Below are 14,652 nucleotides of genomic sequence, written 5' to 3' on the forward strand. Positions count from 1 at the left end.
TGGAAACCAATTCTCTCATTTACATGACATTAGAGCAATTAAATAATTGCCTGAAAGTGGCAAATAAATGCAGTGCAAGTGAATGCAGGATATGACTAGTTTACATAGCAAGATCTTAAACTTTGTTTAAGGTAAGATTGTACACTTGGTATCTCAAGAGTTGTAATCTTTTAAAAAGGGGGAAAAATTAAGGTTTTTAATATTTTAATCCAAGACACACCAACCTCTGGTTTTAGAGAAAAAAGAGCAACAAATGAAAATTATTTGGTTGTTTGAACACATAGATATGCAAAAACAATAAAATCCCTGCACACCCCACAAACCCACCAACCCCCAATCCCACAAATTTAGTGAAAACCTGAGATTATGACTTGATGAAAAACTGATTTGTAGAAAGACATGACTGAAACAAGATCATTGTATTTGCTCTCGTCATTGTGATGATGACGTATCTTAACTGAGGCTAAACATCTGACCCACTGTCAGCTGCTATCTTCAAGGGTATCTTGGAAAAGCTCCCTCATTCACCTCTGTCTCAGATTTCCTTCAGCCCCCTTTTTCTCCAGCTAATGGATCTGCTTTGAGTTGTAAGGGCCTGTTATTTTCACGCAACACGTCACAAGCAACACAGTAGTTGTCTTTTATCCTAATAAGCTATGGTCTCTGCCCTCCTTAGAACTGCAGCCTTTCAACTTGAAGATGGCACAAGATTGATTTTGAGTTTGAGTCAGTGCAAATATGTGCCTGTGCAATGTTTGCAGTCAGATATTTGTTGACTTTTGAAATAAAGATTAGAGGGATCATCTTAATTGAATTGGATGATCTGTCGACATAAGATACTATTGGGTGTATGGAGCTTAACTCCACATTACAAACTTCATCATTAGATTACTGGATTAGTAAACACTCAATGTGAAATGTGTTTCCTATTCAGTACGTCTCTGTGTTGTTTCTTCTCCCTCCATGCCTTCCTGCCTCACCTCCCCCATCACCCACCCACTCATTCCTTTTTTAGTCTTCTCATTCTGTTTCTATCTGACCGCCCTTTCTTTGAATTCCCTCCTTTGCATTCCCCATTTCTGGACCACCGCTCACCTCATTTCAGCTCAACTGCACACCACCATCCCCACCCAAAGTCCTCTTGATACTGACACAGATGTGCTCTTTGCTTGTTCATGCTAGGTGACCCATTAGGTGTACCCCTCTGCCCCACCGGACGCTTCTGTTTGCAAACTGTGGCAAAGTATCGGATTCGCTCTTTTTTGAAGGTGAAGGGAGCGTGGAGGAACAGGGGATCCGGGCATGTTCCTCTATATTACCTATCACCCCTTACTTTAGCCCCCATGTTCCTCTTCCTGTGCACACATTCAGACAGGCATACACACACGTGTCTACACATGCTCACACAAACACACACACACACACACACACACATACACACAAACATGCTTCAGGCAAAGCGGTTGACCCAAAGCCTAATGAACTGAGGGTAGATGGTCGTGCTGAATAAAAATCAGCCGGCATCAGTGAAGGACAAAGACTGGCTAAATTAAATTATTATTTGGCATTTGCTAAAGATGCGCCAAGGTGGTGAATCATAAAATGCAGTCTGTTTCAGCCACACGCAGATATCCTAATCAGCCAACTGAGTCATTCATTTTAGCCGAGAGTAATTAAGATAAAGTTAATGAAGGTAAGACTAATTAAGACATGATGAATCGGCATGTCTGATACACCCATTAACACATTATCTACTGTTCTTTTGTCATTGCACTTATCTGCTTTTACAGCCAGGAATGCTGCCAGGAAATTAGACATTAAAATGTCATCCAATTGGTTTATCATAGAGACTGACATTAGCAGAGACTCGAGGGGAACATTTGCTCAAGTTTAATTGTGGTATTCTTAATTTTACCCGCAGACCTTTGCAGAATGTTTTGAGGGATGCTTTGACAAGACTACAGTGGAGCAGTGAATAAAGTCATGATAAGGGGCTTCATCGCTGACTTTTGCTCAGAGGTGTGACAAAGTGGGGTTGCCTCAAGTAAACAGAGTAAACAAACAGCTTGGGGGATTAACTGGATTCAGCTCTTTCTTTTATGTTGCTGAGGAAGGGGCGGTGACAGACTCAATAGAACAGCCCAAGTCAGTGAGTGTTATAATGACCCTGAGGTCCTGAGGTGAGTTTCACTGTTATCACAGGGATTGAGAGGACTCTCTAAGTGTGCCATTAACTCCCACTCCTCCCTGTTTTAGTGCTGACCTTCATCCCCACAGAGTGCAAAGGGAAGCCGTAAAACGTACACCGGCGGAAATTCATTGCCTAATAGTAAGGTATTTCCAGTGAGATCAGTGGGATTTATATCATTACTGTTAGAAAAAAAAAGAAAGAATGACATGGTCCCATCTCATATTGCAGCAAACACAATAAGCATGCTCACTCTCTCATATACACTCATACACAAACAGCGACTATGTTTCAGTCCAAATTGTGTGCATATTTTTCGTCGCATTTCAAAAAGTGAATCTGTATGCAAAGTGTGCGAGCGTAGGGTATTACTTAATCAAAGTTGGGCAACCAAACAGAAAATGGAGAGATTTTGAGGAAAATATGTCTACTTTTCTATCCACACATAACTTGTACTCTCATCTCCTGCCATGTTTGGTGTTATTAAATGGTGTGGAAGCATGTGCCAAAAGTCTCTGCTTTGTTGGTCTCTTTGGATAAACTGTCTGCATCAGTCTTTATTGCAATTTCTCTCTGTAAATATGCCTCAGCCAAGTGTAAAAACTTTGTTGCTAAGGTGTTTTTTGCAGGAATTGGTCCACAATATTGTTATTGTTTGATGGTGTAATATTGTTTTTGTGATCTTACGTATCCCGTGGACTGTGCTTTCCAGACAATAAGCTGAGCTGGATTTGACTTTTTTTTTTTTTTTTTTCTTTTTTTTCATGTGGGGCTAACTCCAAAACAACATCATGCATTATGCAATAGTACAGCAGACCACATACCAGGGAGAGGGAGCCAAGCAAGAGCATAACAAACTGCTGCAGGTTTGGTTAAATACTCAATTTAACAACGTAGCTAACATCATGCTCTGAATTATGCTTTGCTGCGTGTTTTGAGTGGTGAAGTTTAGTGCTCCCTTTCCACTCAATTTGACTGTATTAAACAAACTAGACAAAATATTTGGTTGTGGTACATATCATCGTGGTACATATCATTTACACTGGAGAGACTGTCATACCTGAGGCAGAATGTTATGCCCAAGATGGCTGTAGCTGTGAAACTTGCACAAACAATGAACACTGAACTGGACTAGAATAGAAAACTAAACCCTCATTAGCCAGCAATTAAACCCATGTCTACAACTCTTGGTCACAGCATTCATATTCACTGGAACTGCTATAATGATGAAAACAACATGATGTATTCATAGTGTTCCCCAATGGGGCGGATACATGAAAGATGTATGACACAGTCCTCTCACTGTGGTCTGATTGGAAATGGCAGGGTGGCCACTCTGACCCTCTGTGATCAGGGGCAAGGGGCATGGAGCGTATAGAGGCCAGGGGGCACAGTCCAAAATAGGACTTTGGATGGTTAGCTAGGTTCCTTTGTTTGTGTTTGTATGCAACCAGTAGCATTACCAGATTGTGCCCTCTCACTGTAACAGTGGTTGCCTTCATCTGCACTCACCCATGGGTCACCTTCAACTATACATCTATGGTTGCCCCAATGAGGCACCAAAGCAGAAGAATATGAGGCTTGGATGAACATGAGATGGAGTGATTAGGATAGGCAAGGGTGGATAAATGGGATTTTAGACTTGGAGAGCTGTAACTGTGCTGTGTTTGATGCCTTGGCAGAGACTGGTGCCTGACTAATGTGGCGTGATATACTGGGTACTGAAAGCAAGGCCAAGGGTTCCTTCCTGGGCATGAGTTTCTGGGCTGGAGCTTCTGCTTAATTAGACAGCTGGGCCTTTTTACCCGACATGTCTTCACAAAAGAGGATGCTCTTCTCTTCTCTTCTCTTCTCTTCTCTTCTCTCCTCTTTTCCAATCTGTTTGGCTAATGTCTGCATTACTTCAGTGTAGTGAGAGTGCCTGTTATCAGTGCTGTAATCAGAGATCCAGAGATGGTTATGTTTTGTTTCTCTTTTTCCTCCAGGTAACAGCTTTTCTCACTCGACCATGACAAGCCCAGCAGTTATTGATACTTTAGCTAAGGGGGTCATACAATAATACCCCCTTCCCTTTCTACTGGTTGTAAGGGCTCCTTCTACCTAATTTGGAGCTGAAACTCTTGGTAGTCAGTGAGTGCCCAGTATTAACTTACAGGAATGTTGGCTGTCTACTAAGAAGAGAAACTAAACACAGTATCCTTTCAGGCTGACTTGTTTTTGTCCGAAGGCTACTAATTTTGATAAATGCTTATTTGTGGAATTTGATACATTCAAAACAGTTTTTTTATGTACTTTGTATGTATCTATATAATATCAAAGCAAGACTTGCAGTGTGCAGTATGGGATTCAAAATCTAAGAATTGTGTTACTATATACATATATATATATATATATATATACATACACACACACACTTTTTTCTAGTTTTATATGCTACCTATCCCAGCATGAAGATAATTTATGAGCCGGATGTTAAAAGTCCTGTAAAAGTTATATAGCTGCACCTGGCAGACAGCAGGAAAGTCCAAGTATGTGTGTGTAACAGCTGATGTTTTTCATACCTGTGGATGTAAGGTGAGCACCTGCCTGCAGTATAGGCAAAAAGACAGAATGTACTGGGGCAGGGCCCTGCACACAGTTTTGTGGAGGGTGAAGAAAGGTGGAGAAAATGAAGAGGGGAAAAAATGCAATGCCGTGGTTCATTTTTTATGATTTTATTTGTTTATTTTATTTTCCACTCTGGAAATAAATAAAATGCTGAAAAAACAGGCAATACATTAAATTTAGATTCAGCACCTGGGCTGACAGGGCAGGTTGAAGGCATGTTGTGTCACATATCTTGAGCATGTAGAGCAATAAATTAAAATGAGGCGCAATTTCCTGTTGACTAATTAGTGTGGAATTGGTGCTGTTTTATCAACCTCCCTGGGGCTCTGCAAAGTGAGCGTCATAGAGGCAATTCGCAGCACTGAACTAGACAAGATTTGAGGATAGAGGTGTGAACAAGAAAGGGAGGAGTGACATCGGCCAGATGTGTCTGATGGGGTTTTCTGGGGGCAATGATGATACAAACACACTCGATTTGTTTGGTCTCTGGTCTCTCAAAATGACCTGAGATGGATGCTTCTCACCTCAGCTAATGTTTGAACTTAAGAACATTAATCGTGCCTCCTAGCCATTCAATGATCTGTCTATCCCATTGAGAAGTGTTTTTGCACAATGTCAGGGAGGATAACGTTGGGTGATGTTTAGCTGCACACATGGATAATTCAACACTGCACAAACATCAATTAATGATACTGTCCTCTGGTCCTCTCTGACCGACTGAACTGGATCGGCCTATATCACTTTCTTTTCTCCTCTTTCACTCTTTTTTTTACTTCATCTGTCTGTGTTACCTTTGTGTTTTGTTCTTGCGTGTTTTGTCTTCCCTTCAATCTCCTCCCTCCCCTCATCCTTTCGTGGCCCTAGGTGATTTGCAGAAGGTACTTGTATTCACTATAGACAGACAGGCCAAGGCTATATGGGGATTATTGGGTTTATGTCAGAGTCAAGGTTCTCAGAGAAGGTATAAATCTGTGTGGAAGGCTGAAGGCTCACGGATGCCTATTGTTTGACCTCTGCTTAACACAAGAAACCCCATTAAACAAGTCGCCCCAGATCAATCGATCAAGACCCCACCATTCCTCACATCCCCTGTTATTGACAAGGTCACTTAATCCATGGTTAAATGTCAGAACATGAAATGTTTACGGACTCAACTGATGCTGCCAAGGTGCATAGTGATGGGTAAATATTAGAATGAGCAAGCAAAGGCCTTTAATTGAATTGCAAAAAAGCATGAGAAAGACATGTAAGTTCAGAAAGAGCATAAGTCCTGAAAAACTATCAATACAAAACAGTGTTATAACATACTAATTCCACTGAATGTGTTCTCTGACACACTGGCAAAGATGCCCATTATGTCCTTATCTGATATTCAGCCAGACAAATCTATTGACTTTTATTCAGAGGAGCAAATGTTTAATTTGTGTCAATAACAGACGATTAACCGCAGAATCTTACATAGGACAATATGATTTTGTTTTACCTCCTGTAGCACTGGAATGATTTAACATAAGATCAGAATACAAAGTTGGAGTTAACACTGGTATTTTCAGCAACATTAGTCCTTATGTTCAGTGTTGATCTCAATGATGGGAGATGCCGTTTTCAAAGCTTTACTTAGAATTTAGGCTTAACCTACAGTGACACAGGCTCTCAGCTGGAGCCCTCCTCACTTCTGATCAAAGACTCAGCAGGGCATAATCCCAGGTCTGCAGCTATTGGTTTTTAATTAAGTCTAACCTTTAACCCCAAAGTAGCCCCAGCATAGCATGACAATAGTCACTCAGTGGTGATTCAGTTTGGCTGTCATGTTGGCTACTGTGTCAAATTAAGTCAAACAGAGAGTGAGAGCAGCTTGTTTTTAACAGCGATAATCTTGTTTCTCAGTGAAATGTAAACCCTTGCCCTTAGAAAATTTTGAAAGTAAATTATTATCCCTAGAGACTGTGTATGAGCTGGCAGAGGGCTAGAGTGGGCAGGGAAAGATGCCTCTGTCCGGAGAATAGTGCATGAGTTGGTTGGATTCTTTTTGAAGACGGAGAAACAGTAGCCCCTGTGTCTCTGTGACCACTTTGCCATAGGCACAGCCCGCAAAGAGGGGAAAAAAGAGGTTTGAGTTAGTCACATGTTTGCCTAGAAGAAGTTATTGTTATGTCTACTGCCATGAGGTATACCATTACATGCTGGGCTATGGTTTAGTGCTTTACCTCTCTCTCTCTCTCTCTCTCTCTCTCTCTCTCTCTCTCTGTATGTGTGTGTGTGTTTCATTCAGTGCTTCCCCAATGTTTGTACTCTCTTCCTTTCACCCCTCGCTGCATGGGTCTAGCTGTATTACACAGCCAGAGTGTGATAGAGAGACATGGAGTAAAGTGTATGGTAATGTCAAGTCAGTTTGTAATAGCATGGAGGAAGTGAGGTGTGTGATGTCTACACCCTCGCTACTCCGAGCTGATGTAGGTCTGCCCTCTGAGTCAATAAACAGCACCAGTGATGACTTTCAGCTTTCCTGTCTCCTACACGTACACACATATGCTGAGGCAATCACACACACGCACACACACACACGGGCACGGGCACGCACACACATTATGTTCACAGACAGTAATACCTCTTGTAACAATGTTTCTTATTCTCCTGACATCCCTCTTTCCTACCCACCCTCCCTCTTTCTCTCCAAAGGAAAATGGAGGGCAAAGCTCTGCTCTTACGTCCCATCTTTGCAGACATATATGTGTTATTCTCAGGTGATTTATTACTTTTTGTAGACTGAAGCCGTGAAACTGCTCCACTTTTACAAAACTTGTAAAACTGTGCAATTTATATGACATACCTTGGATTTAATGATGGTGTTGAAATATCCTTGATAACTTGAGACATGGAAATAGAGTTTCCAGAAACTGTGCTCTGCCAACAGTACTTCAGGCTTGGCTGTCTTGCTCTCAGTGTTGTTGCTCTGCTGCCGTAACTTATTTTGCAATCTGTGCTGTTTTCACATTGTTATGAGAGCAAGTTCTTTGCAGATGTGACCCCTGCAAAAAGCTGTGTAGTAAGTAAGTGTGTTACTAGTATCATGGGACTTTCATTTGTTGCAACAACTTTTTTTATGCATCTAAGAAAAACAAAAGCAACAAAAGACACTCGCTTCTTCTATTATCACTCCAGTGAATGGACGTTATCAGCCGTAATGACCCCCACACAGTTGGGTTAATAGTGTGTTAGTAGGTCCCTACTGCACCCTCTAGTAGGTCAGAAGGCTGTTATCATCCATTCCTATCATAAATTGCTTTAACCACTCAAACGTCAGTAGGTCAGAAGGCTGTTACCATGTATTCCGATCGTCAATCACTCTTAATCACTCAAATGTTACCCTTAGCCACGAAGTTTGGTTAGGAAATGCTAGGTAAAGTAATGTTAGGTTAAAAACAAACAGGGCTCCTGCTTTACATGAACTCAGTCTCGGGTCTCCGGAATGAAAGGTCCATGTGATTTACCCATACACCACACCAACCACCTCCTTATGCAACTGAGTTTGTTTGTCTTTATACTGTGTCATGGTATGTCTGCCTCCAGGGTCCCATTTGACTGGTTAAGACTTATTGACGATAGGAATAGATGATAACAGTCTTCTGACCTAATAGAGGGTGCAGTCGGGACCTACTAACCCACACTCCATGGTGGTGATTACGACTGATAATGTCCATTCAATGGTGTGATAATGATCAAATCGGGTGGACACATACACAAAAAGCAGTGCAAAACAGAACTGTAGTACAGAAGCCACTGCATCTGCAGAGTTGCTGGTTGACGGGCCTGCAATGCTGTTGGGTGCCTTGTCTGTGTTTCCTTTTACTACAAACAAGTCAAAATTGTACATGCACTAGGGCAATTTAGGACACTTTTATGTAATTTGTGCAATTGTGCAATTGTGTGTGTGTGTGTGTGTGTGTGTGTTTCAACTCTATGTCCAAATTTATGCACTCCACCTCAGATATCTTTAGCTAAATCATTAGGGAAGAGAGTTGGTGCCCATGCTGATAGGAAATTCTATACCTCAGAAATGTGGAATAATGTATTGTTACACCCCATGAACCCAACTGACCTTGTTTGTGTCAAAAACATCACATGGGTGGTGTCCTTTGTGCTGTGCGTCATCAGCATATAGCAAAAGCTTACATTGTATGCATGTTTACTATGGTGTAGAATGTGTCTGCTTTTGTGGTAAGATTTTTTTTCTGCATGCTCCAGTGCTAATGAATCACTGCAGATAAGATCAGCAAAAGGAAATGTTTATACTTCCCAAACTAAAGGGCTTTTGGGGAAAAACCATCAGGATCACAGAACAAGCATGATGGCTTTTGTCTAAAGAAACCAATACCACTAAAATTCATGCATTAAAAGATAACTTAGGCAGAGATGGTGCATGAGTTAAGCTCCGCTGTATGTCTGGACTCTGTCTCTCCCAGCCATAAAAGCTCTGCAGGGACATGTAAAGTTTAGAACAGAAGCTGATTCACAGTGATAGCAGGTTGCTATAAAGGGAGCACCTCTACAGCACAAGACCATGCATGGACAAGACTGTCAAGGAGGTCAGATATCTCTTCCAAGCAGTGGTGTACGGCTACCACAAGGAAGTTGGATGCACTAGTGTAAATGTTTTGGTGTCGAACCACTGTGCCCATCTATAAATACCCTGGAATACACTTGAACAAATTTAGAATTTTAGAGTTTTAGGCCTCGAGTTGGCCCAGGTCTTTTAGAGAGACCATCCTTCAACCGAATACCAAGATCCGGGCCCCACAAGTATCTACCCTGCTGAAGTATTGAGCAAGACCCTGCATCCCTGCCAGTTGCAGGGGTGCTATTCTGCTGGTGACCCTATCCGGCACCACTGGAGGAAGGCAAACAAAAAGTATCACATTACATTAACACTGTGTAGCATTTGTGTTCTCAGGAAGTCAACAGTAAAACGTCAGCTTACAATTGTCACAAGGCTAAATGCTATGCCTATACTACCCGCATTCATTATTCTTATAATCCGTTTATTTAAAACAAAAAAAAAAATCTAACACTTATCAAATATTGGGGAGGGGGGTCAGATTGAAAACTTGCAGGAGAAAAAAAATCAGAACACTTGCTGAGGCCACAGGGCCACCGCAGGGCCAGTTTATGGATACTGGTGCTGTCACAGCCTTGTATGAGTTTTCTCTTGGTCAGAGGAAGTGAGTTTGAGATATGCATTTGTCATTCCCTAAGGTGAGAAGCAGGTAACCTGAAGGTTCAAATATTGATGGCTGATGATAAATTCATGTGGCTAGTGGAAGAGTATGGCATATCCAACAGACATATTATGATCTTAGTATTATGTCACTACAAACTTCTGAGCAGAGGGTTGAAATATTTGTATTGAACATATAATGTAATGGGGTGTACAGTGTAGTGATGCTGTGAAAGAAATGGAGATTACATTATCTGTGTCAAATGTTGGAATTTGAGTGCCAACAGTCTGTGTTTGTGTGTGTGTGTGTGTGTGTGTGTGTGTGTGTGTGTGTGTGTGTGCGTGCGTGCGTGCGTGCGTGTGTGTGTGTGTGTGTGTGTGTGTGTGCGTGCGTGTGCATTGTCACAGGCAATGTACACAATGCACACTCAGTTTTGCCATAGAGGACCCTCTGGTTTCCACAGTAAGGGTGTGGCTGCCATGATGTTGAAGACGATACACTGTTGCCAGTAATTTATTCATAGCTCTGAGGTTTTTGCTGTATTTTTCATGCATTTTTCATCAAGAAGGAGTAAATCACCAACAGCATGTGGTTTATTCAGTCATGAATACTGCATGGTATGCTCCATCTATTTATGCCATACTCATATGACTCTGCTTACATAGAAGATTGTGAGTGAAGAATTATTGTTGCACATTTTGCTTGATGACAGCAACACACAAGTGTGATATCATTAAGTCCCAGCTAGTTTATTTAACAGAGGGTTATACTATTCACATCAAAAGTGGTCAAGTTTGCCATGTTTGACATCTTCCCTTTGCCCAGGGGGATGTTGGTCAGACTTGAGCTGGTCTCAGTAGCTCCCAAGATGAAGAAAGACCTTCCCCTCTCCCTCCATATTGAGACTTGTCTTCACACACAGCTGGCTTCCATCACAACATGTGTTTGTGTGTGTGTGTGTGTGCAGTAATGGTATATTATGCCTATAATAACCAGGATGCCAATGTATCAGTCCTGTCATAGGCAGCAACCCAATATCTGTGGCAGCAGGGGAAACTATGTCACTGTGTCATTTATCACATCTTGGGTATGAGAATAAAAAGTCACACTGTGGTATTTTAATTGTCTAATGGTATTTCATCCTGCTCAGTGTAACTTAAGGCAGGTGGAACATGAACACATCCTTGACAAATAACTCAGACATTTTCTGAAACCATTCTCAATAGGCAATTTCTTACTTGAAATGATATTTCCTCGGATAGATTTTATCCAGATGTGTTTTCTTGTTGCGTCGCACACTGCCTGCTTCAATCACTGATTGTTGGCTGTTGTGAAACTAATCTTGACTACAGCTGGGTGGGTGGATGAAGTGGTGAACTATGCAAGCTGGTATTGTAAAGGGTAGGTGGGCGGCAAATGTGGTTAATTCGCTTGTCTTAGGCTTGTGGTTCATTTTGCTGAGCCAAATCCTCTCATTTAGGGGATTAAGTTCCTGAGCCTGTGGAGAACCACCAGAGAGTAGGTGGAGGTCAGAGAGAGTGAAAGAAAGAGAGAAGGAGGAGTGAGGCGAGGAAGAGTGATGGAAAGAGGTTTGGTGGGGGGTACAGACAGTAGGGAAGGGGAGCAGAAGGGGCATGGTGTAGGTGCTGGTGTGAAGTGGGGGGAGGTGATGCTCATAGAGAGAGAGCAGGGGAAAACAGCTTGTCTGTGGAGAGGAGAGAGGAGACATCTGAGAGTTGGGGGTGTACTTGTGGGCAGGAGGTGCGGCGAGGTGGGGAGAGTATTGTTTAAGGAGGGCTGAGTGAACACTGATGGGGGGCTCCAGCTTTCAGCGGGTATCGACAGATCTCTTCTCCTGCTTCTCCTACTCCACAGACCTCATCAACCCCACTTCCAAACATACCATTGCTCTCCACAGCTTAGGCAAGTTCTCCCCCTCTCTGCACTCTCACATATGAGTTGATGAACTCTGAGATGGTCATAGCACTCCAGGACCTCTGTGTTAGTGAATAGGAAAGTTTAGACCATGAAGCTGAATTGGTCCTTAAGAACAGGGCATTCTCCTTGAAACACACAACCCCCTTTAGGCTCTGTGCAAACCCACGCTCACTCAAGGACATGTCCCCCTTTTTATTGGACTAATGTTATTCAGTATATTTTTGAACCATAGCTGTGCTGAAAGGCGAGAGGCGAGGGAGCATGAGATTCAGCACTTTTTACAGCATTGTAAAGGTTAAGCAAAAATCAGGATCCGCAAAGTAATAAAAAGAGAAGGTTCCACGTATTCGGGACATTTAGTGACACCAAAAAGTTTGGAGAATGAATTGAAAGCATGGTTGAGCACAGAAGCAAAATGAGATCCAGAACAGAGGATACAAGAGAGGGAAACAGCAAAGAATGGATGAATTAGGATAAGATGTGCATTGAGAAGCTTCAATGGAGGAGTGAAGAACTCTTGAGTTTGGGGCCCTGAATACTTTCCTTATGTCAGGGATGGGGATGTTCTCACCAGCCTCTCTCTTTCTTTGAGTCAGGGCCAGGAGGAATACATTAAAGACAGCCAGTTTTCAAGTTTATAAGAATTCAAAACAAAATAGTAACACACTTTGGAGTCATTTTGAAGTAATTATTCTACATCTAACAACTTATTGACTTTACTGTTGCGACACACAGTTAGCAGAGTAACTGTTGTGCCCTTCATTCTTGAACTTCAAATGCATGGAAGCACACTGCAGGAATATGCACAACAGAAGTGTGGACTAACATTCTCAAGTGGGCCATTCACTCCTAATTCATGTCACACAATCGCTCCGTCTGGCCACAGTTATGGCAGATTGTGTTACATGATCCTTGGAATAATGAACTGGTACGTCAACACTGCCAATCCCACGTAGCAAAGAAAAGAGTCTGTCCGTTCCAGCCCCTAATCCAGTCTGTTTGGGAAGCAGAGTCTGTACCGTGACACTTGTTCCCTATAGTCTCCAGTGTTCTCTCTGGAACCTCCAAGCGCCAGCCTACATTAGCATAACCGTGAGGCCCATCCACTCACTACAGGATTAGTTCAGCTCTCCTCCCACTGTCTGATGGCTCTTTATCCACATGGATACAGCCTGTTAGAGGTCTTAACCACACCATCACCACTAAAGTCATTATCATTCACCACGAGAAGGAAACAGTTCACTGAGGGTCTGCTGTTTGGAGTGAGACTGACATCTCATTTGGGATGGTTTGAGAGAAAAGACAGGGAACTCCCCTTTGGACTATGATGGAGTGGCCAATAAGCAGCCAATCAACCTGTCCTTTTGCTTGGTGGGTGATTATTTGAGATAGCTAATCTGATGTCATTATGGTGGACTCATGTTTTTTTTTTTGTTTGTTTGATGATGATGATGATGATGATGATGATGATGATGATGATGAAGAAGATGATGATATATTGATTAAACATTGGAAGATTCTTCATTAAACATAAATGACAAACAATTTTTTCACCAAAACTAGATCAAAAGGATAGTAGAACATTTTCATTTATTTTAGCGCCTGAACTGGGTCTTGGATTGCACAAAATATTAGTCCTTATGTTACATACATTAAGTGAAGTATACATAAAAACAGCCTCATTCTATAAACTCCTGTGTCTGCCCATGTGATTGAATGGCGCCATCACAGGCAGACAGATGGCTCTGACAAGCTCTATCTGTCTATTGTCCAGACAGTCCCATAACAAACCATGAGCTCCAGCACTGCGGCACTACTATGAGGTTCACTCCACCACTAATCCATTCGATTCAGGTAGGGTGCATCAGTGAGGTTTTGCACTGAGAAGGAGTCAGTCACACTTCATGTCATGGGCATAGACTCTACTCAGCAGAGCAAACTTTATCTCATCTATTTTGTAGTGGCAACATGTATATCTTGTACTGATGACTAGATAAATTAACACAAAAAAGTGAAAAGGAATGTTGTGGCACGTTCCTCTGAGCAAACTTGTAAGTATAAGCATGGTGATGCATTTGGGTACAAATGAAGTTTCATATCTACTTCATGATTTAGTTATAATGAATGTCATGGCACATAAACTAGAATAATAATCTATCTGTTAAAAATGGGACAGAAGGAATTCAGTTCAGTTAAAGAAATCCATTTATGATTGCAGTAGTAACACCAACATACTATTTAAAAATTGTGAAATGCATAAAAATATGTCAGACATGCATATAGACAATATATTCACGGTTAGGAAGGAAAGGAGGAGAAAAGTGTCTCTCTGGTCACAGCAACACTGTGCCCAGCATAAAAGTCAAAACATATTAAAGTTTGTTTGTAACAGCAAATCCAAGAAAGAAAAAAAAAAAAAAAAAAAAAAAAAATCAACAATGAGAATAAAGCAAAAGCATCATTTAAACATGAAAGGATAAAATTGTATACCAATGATATGCATAAACCTACAATTTTTCCACAAGAATGGCTGTACACAAAATCTTCCCTTTCATTTCCCGCTGCTTTAGATATCTTTTTCCCACTCTTTCTAACCTCTTCCCTTGCCCTAACCTCCCCTCTCCTACTACTCTTGCTTTCAAAGTTTCCTTTTCTCTCATGCTTTCCATGCTCTCTCTTCCTTTCTCCCGCCTGCACTCCCTT

This window comes from Myripristis murdjan, chromosome 6, assembly GCF_902150065.1.
Source record: "Myripristis murdjan chromosome 6, fMyrMur1.1, whole genome shotgun sequence".
Taxonomy (NCBI): Eukaryota; Metazoa; Chordata; class Actinopteri; order Holocentriformes; family Holocentridae; genus Myripristis; species Myripristis murdjan.